Here is a 14,006-nt window from a genome sequence, read left to right on the forward strand (position 1 = left end):
TGTGTGTTCTGGGTGCGTGTGTGTATGTGAATTATCTGTGTGTGTAAGTATGTGTGTGGTGAGTGTGTCCGGGTATGTGTGTGCCAGGTGTGTGTGTCTGTGTATCGGAGTGTGTGTGTATGGTTCCTGTGTCTATCTGAGCCTGTAAACTTCATCTCTGCCCCTAAGATATTCAGACAAATTGTCTCGCGAATATGTCCACAAGATGGTTCTAACCATGTCTCCTGCACGAGGGGAGCACCAGCATCTACTGACAACGAGGTTGTGGCTCTTCATGTAAGAGACCCTCAATGCCATCTTCGCTGACACTGGAGGTGCCCCAGACATGGTGATGGTTCTTGGGAGGGATGCTTGGTGAAATTCGTCACCTCCCCTCTGCTTTCAGAAGCAGCAGTAACTTTGCTCACATTCAGCAGAAAGCCCGAGCTGTCTCGGTTTGGATGTCATGTGGCCAGGCTTCCTGGAGCCAGAGGGTGACTCAGCTCCAGAAAGCTCTGAGCTGTACCCCACCCACCCACAGCCCCCAGAGGCCAGGCACACTGTGGGTGTGCCTGGCCCAGCACACACATTCTGTTCCCTAGCTGCCTCGCCTGACATCCCCAGGACACCCTGCCACCTGCTGCCCTTGCCAGGGTGCCCCCAGCACCTCATAGCCTTCAGGAAACACGGGGCATGGGGGAAGTGGCCTGCAAAGCTCCCCCATAGGCAATTAGGACTCGGCACTGGCAGTAGATGACTCAAGCCACCCTCTCCAAGGAGCCAGACAATGCCGTATTCTGACACATCAAACATTCTGGATGTCCCTAGGGGAAGCACAAAGGTGGTGGGCGCTGGCATTTCAAGGGATGAGAGAGGAGGGGCTGGAGGGTCACTGAGCCAAGACCAAGGGGCCATGGGACCTGGCAAGCTGGCTGGTCTCCTGGGGCTCCTGACACCCTAACACAGATGGCATCCCTATCTATGTAGGAACAGGAGATCTGAGCTGCAGGCCCTTGGTCAGCCTGTAATGAGAGATGTTTTAAAATACACGCCAGAAGAAAGGTATGAGAAAGAAACTCCAGGAAGATCCTGCTATAAGAGAGGCCCCCAGATGTGTGTGTTTTGTTCATGGAACCAAGCTCGATGGGGATGGGAGGCCATGAGCAGAAACCTGAACACAGTTACAGGCCCTGCCAGCACACCCAGAAAGTGAAACTTGAGGGTGCCGTGCCCCAGGTTACCCCGAAATTTGCCTGGTGGGTAGATAGCAAGCAGGCTGTGGGCACCCTGCATACCTGCCATGGGACTACCTCCTCAGATCTCAGACTTCATCCGCTCTCAGGATAGGACTGACCCAAACCTGCCTGTCTGGTCATCTCAGGGTCCAGAGGGTCCAGAGCTCTGGACAACAAGTGAGTGGGAGAACAGGGCCTCACCCAGACCTCCACCCAGCCCAGACCCCCTCACTCACACCTCTCTGCCCAGACCTTCACCCTACCAAGACTCTCATCTACACCCTCCTGGGGGGTTTTCCCCAGTGGCTCTGGCTACGTGTCCTACACTGTAGCCCAGCTTGGGTGTACCTCAATCACGTGGCATTGGGTGTGCTGCTCTCTGGGGAATGCAGGAAGGGGTATTTGAGCCCAAAGTGTACCCCTGCTCTACATGGATGAGAAAACTGCTGTCCATTAGGACAGGGCCACTCCTGGCCTCTGAGAAGATCTACCTTCCCCTCCCCCACCGAGCCAATGTCTGTTCAGGGGAGCCCAAAAGGATGCTCAGCATCAACACTGTCTCCATCAGGCTAACAGAAGTCAGTGCTGCCTGGCTTACCCCTTCTCGCAGGAGGATGGCTGGGGATATGGGTGAGAAATGAACCCTCTGGGTGATACTCAATGCCATCGCTCCACATGAACTAACCAGGAACAAGCTGTATGCAGCCTGTTGCAAACACAATGAGGTGTCCGGGTGCACTCTGCACACCTTACACCGAGAACCTGTATCCACCTGCCCTGGAAGCAGGTTACCACCCCCACAGCCAGGCTGCTCTGGCTTTGGAGTCCCTGGCATGTCTGAAGGGGCTCAGCCCACAAGGTGTCGAGGACCCTACAGAGGACGCAGGGGTCAGCACAGCAAGCCCTGCTTCTTCCAGACCGTGAGGTCCCTGAGAGCTGAGACAGCAGGGCAGGGGCTGGCCCCCACTGCTGTGACCTGCTACCGTCCTGACTCTATGCCCTCTCTGTTGGTGAGCAGCCATTCCCGTGCATAGCGCTGATCTAGCTCCACTAGAGAGAGAACATGTACTCTGACTGAATGGCCCAGTTGGTAGCAGGGCCCAAAGGCTCACTTGCTGGCCACCACCTCACACAGGGGCCCTTCCTCAATTTGCAAAATGTGGCTTTGAGAGTTGCAGCCACTCCATACAGAGCCAGAGTGCCTGCAGGCCACCTCTGCAGGCTTCAGGCACTGCCCTCCTGCGCAGCCAGAGAGAAGATGCTGGAAGCAGTGAGTGCTGCCAGAGGGATGGAGAAGGGACACCTCTGCACTCACCTAAGAGGCTGGGGTGGGGGGTGGGGGGGCTCCAGGTTACCTATAGAGGGTCTCCTCCAGCAGGAAAACTGGCATCTCAGTGGAGTTGTGGCTTCTGGAGGCAACAGTAGGGGAGTTACTGTCAGGGCGAAGGTCATCCCAACCTTGCCCATCCACTTCACCTACTGTGATGCTCATGGCCATTCTGGGTGAGCTGGGCTGCTGTTCTGCTATCTCACAGCCCCTAACCAGGAGCCAGGCGGGTCCTGCCCTTATAGGGTGGTCAAGCAGCATGAGTAGTGCCCAGCTTGTCCTGGCTGGGCCTGTCCTGACTCTGAGGACTCTGTCCTCACATTCCCTGCTGTGTGTCCTTGGGAAAATTCCTCCACTTCTCTGCCTATGTCTTCATCTGTAGGATGGGCACCTTCAGAGGATCAGACATGATGACCCAGGACCCATCAAATGCTTGGCACAGGGCCCAGTGTGAACTCTTCCTTCCTGGAGCCAGGCAAGGCTGCATGAGCCCAGGAAGATGAGGAGGTGGTGGCTGTGGCAGCAGGTGTGCGCCCTGGTGAGGAAGTATTTGGGGAGAGCTCCCTTCGTGCCCTGAAGTTTTGTCCTTTTGTGCATTAGCTAGCCAGCACAGAAATAGCCACTGTGTGCGGATCCACATGATGAGGGTTCTGAACGCCAAGTTATGCACGTTAGAGCAGTAGTCCCTCAGGAAGCAGTCCACCAGGAATAGGTAGGTGTGGGTCCGGTGACCCAGAAACAGTGCAGGAATCGTTTCCAAGGAAGACGGGGCCCAGCTCACTCTCCCGTGGCTGCACGGCCCACAGTCTCATGTCACCAGTCAAAGTTGGTGTGGCTCAAAAATCCCTCTCCAGCCTGTGCCAGGGACAGGGTTCTGGGCTGTGAAGCCTCTCAGGGACCTACCAGCTGGGAGCTAAAAGCCTGGAGAAGCACACTGTGTTTGGGAACTGGTCTCAGATGCTGTGCCATTTAAACTTTTTTAAAGGAAAGCCATCCATCCACATACTTACCACATGGAAAAGTCCGCAGCCAGTCGGGCATCATGGACAAGCAGACACTGGGCAGAACTATGAGGTATGGGGCAGCAGGGGTGACACTTACATGTTTCATGAAGCTTCCTGTTCCCTCGCTGTTTACTCAAAGATTCGAAAAGAGCAAGCCACTTTGCAAAGCTCAAACACATCTTTCCATCACCAGGTCAGCGAGGCTCTTTGCTGAGACCAGGCCCAGGAGGGGCCATTACAGGCATGGAATGGGGACGGCTCACCAGAAGCAGGTCCTGGCCTCTGCTCTGCCCAACAGTGTCCTACAGGAGGGACTTGGGGAGATGGTGACCGCCCCCCCACCCCCGGCCATGGTTCTCAGCCTGTCACAGATGCTGGGGGGGAACCCTGGCACCGTCTAAACACCGGCAGACCAAGGGATAGCCTCCAGTCAGCCAAACCCTATGTGTACTCCTAAAAGCCCTTGCTCATCCAGGGTCTGTGGCCAGGATCTCTGGCCTGGTCTCTGGATACAGTTACCTGGGCTTGGAATGTTTAAGAGCAGTAACATCCCATGTCCCTGAAGATGCCCTCTATATCCAGGGGCCAAGCACTGGTGCCCTTCCCTGAGCTCAGGCCATTCAAGATGTTTGCACTCACAGACATGGGGAGGAGCAGGAGGGGAAGTCAAGAGTGAGAAACTAGGCATCGGCATCCCAGCCGATGGAGACAGTCAACAAGCCTGGGTGCTGGGAAGGGTGCCTCATGACACAAGGGTAAAAGGCCAGAAAGAAGTCTGTACCTGGAGGTGGAGACAGAGGAGAAGGGTCTGACTCTCGGGACCAGCTGCCTGCTTAGGGGCACACCCCACCTCACCTCAGGAGACCAAAGCCAGCCTGGACTCTGTGTAGCACCGGGAACAGCAGCAGTGGAAGGGGTGGGGGCCACTAAAGCATGAGGAGACGTCGCCCCTCCCAGGAGACCACAGCTGTGCTGCCACATCCTGGAGAATCCCACTGCAAATAGTAACATGCCTTCTGTAGACCTGAACAGAGAAGGCACTCAGGAGCTGTGGACAAGCCAGAGCCCCTCTGAGCCCAGCCCTCCAGCCTCAGCTATGTGGCTTCACGCCCTCCAGCCTCAGCTATGTGGCTTCACTCCCTCTCTGCCTGTAGTACACAGAGCTAGGTGCCTACCCTCCGTGTCCTACCCTCACTCATCTGTGTGGTCAATAGTCCCCGGCAAGGTGAGAGGAGCTGGGGGTTCAGAGGAGAACAGGACTCTTCCCTGGCCTCTCTTAGCCATCCATGTGCACGTGTGCATGCCTGTGTGTGTGTGTGCGTGCACATGTACACACAGACAGGGGTGTGCGTGTGCACACTCATGGATGTGCATGCAAGCACAAATGTGTGTGAACGCATACACACACGTGGGCATGGGTGTGCTCACGTGTGAGACGGCAGAGGCTGCTCTTTCTCCTGGACCATGCCGACCATGCCAAGCAACAAGGGCAGGCTCTCCCCCCTCTCTCTGAGGGCAGGTCTGGAACTTCCTTGTTCCTTTAGCCATCAGATGCTAAAGTTGAGAGCACAAGGTTCTTAAGCTTTTAAGGACCTATGAAAATGTTGCAACTGGGGGGAAATACCTTTTATTGGATCCAAAACACGAAAAGAAAATTGCTTTTGAGTTTCTGGGCTACTCTGTAAGGACACCCCACAGGTGTTTGTTTTAGGGATTTCTTGGGAAGGGCGTGTTCCCAAATATGCTTCCGCCCCAGCGAGGTTCCTTCTCGTCGCCCCCCTCCCCCAGGGTAGGCTGGCCTACCCCCTTAGCTGCCTTCCCACTGAGCTGACCCGGATGTCCGGGAGAGATGCCTGGGATGAGCTGGACCCCCACCAGCCTCCACAAGCCAAGTACCTCAGGCTGAGAGGCCACTGGGGAGCCTCGTCCTTCCTGTTCAGGCCCGGGGACTTGGGAGGAGGTCCAGCCCAGCAGAGGTCCCCCAGGCAAGTGCCCCTACCCCAGGGAACGGGGGGTAGAAAACACTCCAGACTTCCTCAGCTGTTGCTGGCCTGGTTTATTTGTCCTCTTAGGGATCTTTCAGTCAACTCTGAGCTGAGTTTTTCTGAGCTTCACATTCAACACTGATGGTAGTGATTTGCCTGCTCTGCAGCTAACTGGCTGGTGTTGGGTGGCCCTAACCCTCCACCCCGCAAGGGAGAAACCTGTGGCCAGTTGGGCTCGTGCTGTGACAATGCTCACCAGAGCTCAACCTAAGCATCACCTAAAGCCCCTGGCCACTCCTTCTAACCTTCCTTGGTGATATCTGCCTGGTAATTCAGGGTCACACTAAGGTGGCACAGCCTTCAAGGGCTATAACATCCTCAACACCTGTTGCCTTGCAGCTCCGGTCACAGCAGTTGGGACCCTGAGGGTACCTGCCTCACCACCCTCAGTGCTGACACCCTGGGTCTCCAGTGACTGTAGAGGATGGGTGTGAAATTTCTGTGCAGTGCTCGTAGGTGTTGATCTTCACAAGTAAGCCAGAGGCCTTGCGGTGCCCAGGGTGACATGGGCTCCGTGCGGCCGCTAACAGCCCACCAGGCAGACCAGCCTGGACATCCACCAGAGTGTCCCTGGGCTGGGCAGCCTGGCGAGGTGCTTGTATGTGTGTCTCTGGGATGCTTCTGTAGGGAGTAAGGAGGTCTGAACCAGGAAGTAAACACCCAGCAATGAGCTACATAGGCAGACGCACAGCCAGCTCAGTTTTAGCCATCCTGCTGGGGGCCCCTGCCTGGGCCGGGTATGCGGTAGGGCCACAGGGACCTGCCTCCCTGAGCCCCCTGAGGAGGGGCCCGAAGACCGTGGACTCTGCCTCCACTTTCCTGTCAGTGGGGATGAGCCTGATTCACGTGCTTCCTGTGACAGCCACGACATCATCACATCCGCTCAGGGAACTATTTTTAACTGATTTATGTATTTCGTATATGAGGAAGACATCAACTTCTGTTTTAGTCCATTTTACAGGAAAGTGTTGCAACCATGCTCAGCTCAGCAATATTAATCACCACGGAGCAGCAGGGGAAGCCCGTCTCGGCAACAAAGTCTTGCAAAAATTAATGAAGTTGGAAATGTCAGGCAGGCTTGATTCCACTCACATTGTCACGAGGGAACCTCAACATTAACTCCTTCTGTGGGACCCAGCAAGCCCGTTTTGAGAGGGCGCGTTCCCTCTGCTGTTGCTTCCAGACCTCCAGCACCGTCCACATCCAGCTGCTTCCTGCACTTAGGCCACAGTGACTGGCAGGGCTGCGGGTGACCCAGGGGCCAAGGGCCACCTTCAGTGCCTGTCCTTGAGGCAAGGGTCTCTTCAGCACATCCCCTCCTCTTCCAGACAGAGAGAGGCTCAGGGCAGGGTTCCCACCAGACAGTTTGGGTATGTGGCTCCCGCCTTCTGGTCGAGTTCTGTCCTTCAGCAGCCCAGGCCCACCTGGTGTGCTCCAGGCAGTGGTGGCCCGGGAGGGTCCTGACTGCATCTCCCCAGTTCACACACCCTTAGCTCCCACTCTCAGCCAGGGCCCTACTTCTCTCACTTTTCTTAACCCCTCCCCTTACTCACTTTGGCCCAAATTAACAACCGCTTTTGGTTTGTTTGGGGGTTTTTTGCCACCCACTTTCTTAGCCCCAGGCTCCCTGCCACAGTCCTCCACCAGCAAATGCCAGGCTGCTGGGCAGCTCTGCGCGGGGAAACAGCAGGCAGCCGGAGCAGCAGGGAAAGAGGAGCCAGAGGAAGGCAGAGAGGCTCACGGGCCAGTCCCAGAGGCTGTTCCGAGGAAACAGGGCACACTCTCAGGAAAGCAGGCAAGATGCAAAATGTGAGGGTTAGGGTTAGGGTTGCAGAGGTCAGCCCCGAGGCAGTCCTTATGCACCTGGGCGAGAGGCTGCTGCGTAGCCAGGGGTCAGACCAGACCATGAGGGGCCTCAGGCAGGAGGGTGTCACCCAGGAGTCAGACCCCAGGGGAGGGTGTCCACATTATGCCTCCAGCCCCCAGAGCTTGGCCCCCAGGGGCCAGTGGCTAGCTGTGCCAGCCTGTGGGGAAGATGCAGGTGCTACCTGCCCACAGAGCAGGGAAGGTTCGTGCCATTATCCAGCTTTGACAGGTGAGAAGACTTGACCCTGGGGTACCAGTCAAAGACTACCCGCAGCAGCCCTGTTTCTGCCCCCAGCCCCATGCTCTCTCCTTATATCCATTTCCGGTTCTCAGGACCTCTCTGGGCTTATCAAACTCTGGCTGGGCATGACCGCATTGTGACTGTTTTCTCCTCAGATGACCCCAGCAGCCTGGTGGGGACATCTCTATCCTGAGGCCGTCAGGGTGCACACAGGTGATGGTCTCACTTACCTGGAGGCTGCGATCTTCCCTTCCCAGCCCTTCCCCACCCTTCTGTCTTCAGGAAGAAGCAGAAAGAGGTGGAGACCCCAGGGTCTGGGAATTGCTTGGAGGCTGGGGGGACCCCAGAACCTGAGGGGCACAAAGTTCTTGTTCACCCTATACAAGAACCTTTTTGGAGACGAGGAAACTGAGGCTGGAATTGGCTCAGCAAATGGCCAGCACCCCACCGTGTGGGGCAAGGCATGGATTCCAGCCGGGAAGCCTGGCTCCAGAGCCTGAGCTCCAAGCCCCTACGCTATAATTTGTGTCCTCTGGGGCTCCTGATATCTCAGATTTAATGTGGAAAAATGGTTCCACTCTGTCTCACCCCATGCCCAAAATAAACTCAGATAGATTAAAGGCAAAAAGTATAATTATAAAAGAACTGGAAGAGAATGCAAGAGAAAAGTGCACACTCTCAGGAAAACAGGCAAGATGCAAAACCCAGGCCTCAAGGAAACAAGTGACAGCTTTGACTACAAAAAACTTGAGGACTTGTACATGAAAGAGAAAATACCATTAGAAAGCTAAAATGTTAAGCAACAGCCTGGGAACAAATATCTGCAAGGTAAGAACGAGTGCCGGTATTTATCATATGTAAAGAGCACCCACAAATCAGTAAGAACCCAATAGAAAACCCAATAGAAAAGTGGCAAAGGAGAACAAAAAACCTACAAAACATCTTAATGAACACAACAGATTATTCCGTCTCCAGATTAATCACAGAAATGAGAAGTTCAAAAACATTTGATGGCAAGACCCGGTGTTGGTTAGGTGAGGAGAAGGGGCACAGTCACAAACCACGTGCAAGGATGTAAGTCAGTGATTTGGAGCCTCTACCATAAATTTAAATGCACGTAATCTGAGACCCCAGCCCTGGGGAAAGATGTCTGTGCTGGGATATTTAAGGAACACTTCTGGGTAGAGTGAAGCCCTGAGAACAGCCCCTTCAGGACAAGCCCTGAGCTTTCACCTTCTGGGAAAACCAGGTATCATGGAGAGCTCAGAGCCCTGAGTAAGACAGCCTGTCTGACACCCTGGAGGTCCACCCAGGCTGGATGCCTGGCAGAGAGTGTCCCCACCTGTAAACCCTGTGTCCAGCTTCCCTGAGGGGCTGTGGAGGCATGGCTGGGACATGGTAACCTGCCCTCGACTCTGAGGGGCCACTGTCAAACCTGGAGACACATGCTGGGCAGTAGGACCTAACCCTCCTGGTCTCGGGAGCTAAGTGTCCTTCTGCAACACCCCGCTATCAGGGCAGGCATTCAGTTACGCCACCTACCCCTTCCTGTTTTGTTTCGGGATCCCCCAGCTCACCTGGCGCCTCCAGGCCAGGTTCCTATCCTAGTCCTTCACTGATGGGCCCCCCCACTATCTCTTCCCTCAAGCCTTTCCATGGCCACCCAGCAGACCACTGTGTGTCCTTTGTCCTTAATGTCCCGGACCTTTCCAGTGAGTTGCCCTCCCCTCACTGCCCCAGCCAGGGCTTCTGTGCAGCCTCTCACAAGGACCTGATGAGGAGATGAAGGCCCAGAGAGGGTTAAGAGGCTCAGCGAAGTCACTCAGCAAGGAGGCGACAGATGAAAAGCCACACCTGCCTCGCGTGGGCCCAGTAGACACTTAAGGGTTGGCTTGGGGCCTGGCCGCAGTGAGGGCTCAGGGCACTGACTCAGCTGTGTTCTGCAGGCAGGTCCCCCACCCCCCTCCCACCCCCAGGCCCTGGCACCGTGAGGTCTGTCACTTACTCCTCCCTCTACAGTCAGGGCTCTGTGGCCACTGGGGCAAAGCTCGCATGGACAGCTCATGACCCTTCTCTCTGGGCTGATTAAAAAAAAAAATTTTTAATGTTTATTTATTTTTGAGAGAGAGAGAGAGAGAGAGAGAGAGAGAGAACGTGAGCAGGGGAGGAGCAGAGAGAGAGGGAGACACAGAATCCAAAGCAGGCTCCAGGCTCCGAGCTGTCAGCACAGAGCCCTATGCGGGCTCATGAACTGTGAGATCATGACCTGAGCCGAAGTCGGACGCTTAACTGACTGAGCCCCCCAGGCGTCCCTCTCTGGGTCGATTTTAAATCTCAGGGAGCCATGGCCCCTGCTGCATACATCACACTGGAATGAACTGCGGTGGCTCTGCCTTCCGGAGAGTTCCATCTCTAATTTATACACGCTATCAGCCAGTTATTTGATCCAGATGCCTGCAAAATGTGCTTTGCACTCAGACCATCCTGCACAGCGGTGGGCGGCCTGGGCAGCGTTCCCATCTCATGAATCAGGGAGCGGGGTCTGAGGAGGGGCGTGGCCCCCTCCCTGGGAAATAGCGTGGGACTTGTTCCAGGTGCTTTTCCAGTCCCAGTTCCACCGGCCCCAGGGAAGACTGGTGGGGGAAGTGGTGGGCTGTGGAGGGGCCTGAGGGTATGAGGGAGGGGCTGCCGTCCAGCCTTCCTCCAGCCCAGGTTCCTGACCTACATGTGGGACACTGCCTGTCCCTCCTCATTTGCTCAAGTACCATGGGGCCTGATCAGCCCAGAAAGGACCCTCTGCCCACCGAGGGCCTAGGAGGCTATGGGCCAAACCCTCAGTGGTAGGTGCAGAGGGGGCAACCTTGGAACACTCAGCCACATCAGGCCCTCCTGCCCCTTAGAAGGTGAGTCCATCCATCTGTGGGGCCCTGAGGCGTGACGGGTACTACAGGACCACCCTGTACTCCTATTCCCTCTATTTCCAACTTGGACCTCAGGATACTTCCAGAAGCTGTCCCTTCCCTCCACCCTTACCTATCATCTCTCTCCTGGAGGCCTCCATGGAGTTTTCTCCATAGGGAAACCACAGGGACACTATGAACATGCAGGCCAAACGGCATCTCCTGTGCTGGCTGCCTCCCCAGGACCCCAGGTCAGAGTCAAAGCCACACCCCTATAGCCTGGCGACCCGCAGGACCCCACACATCCCCCATGGGCCTACACTGCCACCAACATCCCCCATGACCCAGGGGCCCACAGGAACCCCACACACATCCCCCATGACCCAGGGATTCACAGGAACCCCCACACCTCCCCCATGACCCAGGGCCCACAGAAACCCCACACACATCCCCCATGATCCAGGGATCCACAGGAACCCCCACAAATCCCCCATGGGCCTACATTACAACCAACATCCCCTATGACCCAGGGGCCCACAGGAACCCCACACACATCCTCCATGGGCCTACACTACCACCAACATCCCCCATGACCCAGGGACCCACAGGAACCCCCACACACATCCCCATGACCCAGGGACTCACAGGAACCCCCACACATCCCCCATGACCCGGGGCCCACAGGAACCCCTCACACATCCTCCATGACCCAGGGATCCACAGGAACCCCCACAAATCCCCCATGACCCAAGGACCTACAGCACTCCATACATCCCCCTGTGGCTCAGGGGCCTGTGTGACTCCCCCTCCCACCGCACTGACTGGGCCTGGTCTTCATGGCACAGCTGGGTTTGAGAAGGACATGCTGAGGGTACTTCCCTCTGGCTGCCCTGGAAGCTGATCAGGACCACCAAGGGGGCACCACCACTTGATGGGCTAGGGACCCACCCCCTGTACACACTGGCCAGCTAGAAGGTGAAGGCCCCAAGGATACCAGTGCACTGACTGCTTGGGCCTCACTCACCCAGGCCTCACCCACCTGGGAAGCCTCCCTTCCTCCCTACATCCCTCTCTCTGTGGTTCCACTGCCTGGCCTGCTCTACTCACCCTGCAGATCAGACTGGTCCCCTCCTCACAAACAGCCTGTGGCAGTCCTTGAATGACACCACCACTGCCCTGATCACAAAATTGTGAGGTGAATCTCTGGATGGGCCGCTGAAGAGCCTACTGTGTGCCCATACCTGGCCAGACAAAGAGCGCCTGCACACACAGCCTAACCCAAGACAGAGGGGATCCCTGAGGGCAGGCACTGAGTCAGGAGAGGCAGCCCTGCAGTTGGGGGCATAGAGTAGGGCACTCACCGTCCCCACATGCCCCCCCTGTCCCTGCCCAGCAGAAGGTACAGTCCTTCCCACTGAGTGACCCCAGATCCCCACCCCTCTGCCGAGCAGCTTCAGTGGATAAGGGGTGCCTGGCTTCCTGTCCACCCCCAAGTCAGGGCACCCCAGGCCACCTCACCTGGTGTTCTCAGATGAGACAAGTCTCAGAGCCACCAAGGGTAAGCAGGATTTGGCTGGGCCTCAAACATGGTCCTGGAATTTTAGCAGTAAAATACCACTTAGGTTAACGTGGGCCAGAGCCCATTTCCCACCCCAACCAGGGTCGAGGGTGACCTCTTGTCCCCAGCTACGGGTGTGTCTGCAAAGAATAACCACAAACTGGGGTCATGTCCCAAAGACACAGGCCCCAGTTTCCTCCAGTGGCAGAGACCACAGGGCCTGGGGGAGGGGTGGGGAGGACTGGGAGAGCCCCAAGGGGTGAGCACCGGTGGTGCCCCAGGCCTGGGTTTCCTGTTAGGAGCACAGAGGGGTCTGGGTGTCTGAGGGCCTGGAGGCTGAGATTCCTTCCTGAGGCCACGTGGATCCTTCCACGTTCACGAGCTGTTGGAGCCTCTACAGTGTTCAGTCCTGTCCCCACAAACCCACTCCCACCCCCCCCCCCACTGGGCACAGACCAGCCCTGCCCTTGGAAGGAGCCCACAATGGCAGCCCGCCCTGCCAGGCCACACTGGCCCGTGGTCCTGAATTCCATCAAAGAACAACAAACAGACATTCCAGCTAAACCCAAACCAGCCTAAATTCCCACCCTGGAGCCCATCTCAGGTTCCCTGTCCAGGAGGAAGGTGCTGGCCTCCAGGCAGAAACAAAGACCCCTGGCTAGCAGGGTCTCCACGCTGAGGTCATACCCTGGCCCCCACCCTGGCCCCCACCTGCACCCAGCCTCCTCCTGCACCTCGAATGAGCCTCACCGTCTTCCCCGGGCTCCTGACCCACAATCAGGCAAGTTTTTCCAGCAGCCCAGACACAATTGCAGTGGGGCTGGGGTCTCCCAACCCCACCCTGCCCAGCACAAGAAGCAGATGCTCCCGTAACTGGCCTAGCCATTCTTGCAGACCTTGCTTCTCACGCCCAAGGTGAATGACCCCTTGCAATTGTGGAGGTCTCTCTGGATCCTTGCCCTGGACTTGATCTCAAATCTTCTCCCACCCCAGCCAGAAAACCCCCCTCCTCTCCCATGCCCTGCCCATTCCCAGGAGGCTTCCGGCCTCACCAGGGGCAGATCCCCAACTAGCTCATCATCACCGGGTCTTGCCCTGTAGAGGGGTGGTCATGCTCAGCTCACCCGACAGGTGCCCAGGCTGAGAGGGGTACAGGCTTTCTGGGAAGTGGTTTATGAGCTCATCCCAAAAGGGTGTATCCATGGGCCTGCTGGATCTAGGTGGGGTGGGGCAGACACTGGGCTCTGCCAGCGTTGGAAAGCAACTGGGGCCTCACCAGGCCACGGGTCCCCCAGGCCCTGTTTGTGAACACTGCCAGGCCTACCCAGGCCCCAGGGATGGGCATGGTGCCAGACAAGGTGCCCCTCTATCACCACAGCAGTGCCCACCCAGCGTGCGCTGACTCCAGAGGGCTCCCAGGGGTGAGGCACAACTGGGCCCCGTGCTCTAACTTCTACCCTTGCGGTTGTGGCCCTGCCCAGCCACTCTGCACCTGTGGGCCATACTCTGCCACCCCTGCTCTGAGGCCCCTCAGAGCAAGTTCCCCCAGGCAGCCTGGGCCTCCTCATTCCTTGGCCTCTGCTCCATCCTGAACTGGGAAGCCCCTAGCTCCAGCCAAGGCCATGCTGCAGGCAGAAACTGATCCTCCCAAGGTTACATGATGGTTTGGGGACATGCACAGGCGGAGCCCACAGGGGCCTGGGGTCCTTCCCATCTGTGCAGGAGCCAGGGCCTGAATGCCAATTGCCAGGGCACAGAGCAAGGCCTGGCTGACAACAAAGGAGCCTAGGGAGCTAGCGCTGTCTTTGGAGCCTCTGAGGAGACTGTCCATCCTCAGGACTCCCCTAGGGG

This window comes from Panthera uncia, chromosome E1, assembly GCF_023721935.1.
Source record: "Panthera uncia isolate 11264 chromosome E1, Puncia_PCG_1.0, whole genome shotgun sequence".
NCBI classification, from domain to species: domain Eukaryota; kingdom Metazoa; phylum Chordata; class Mammalia; order Carnivora; family Felidae; genus Panthera; species Panthera uncia.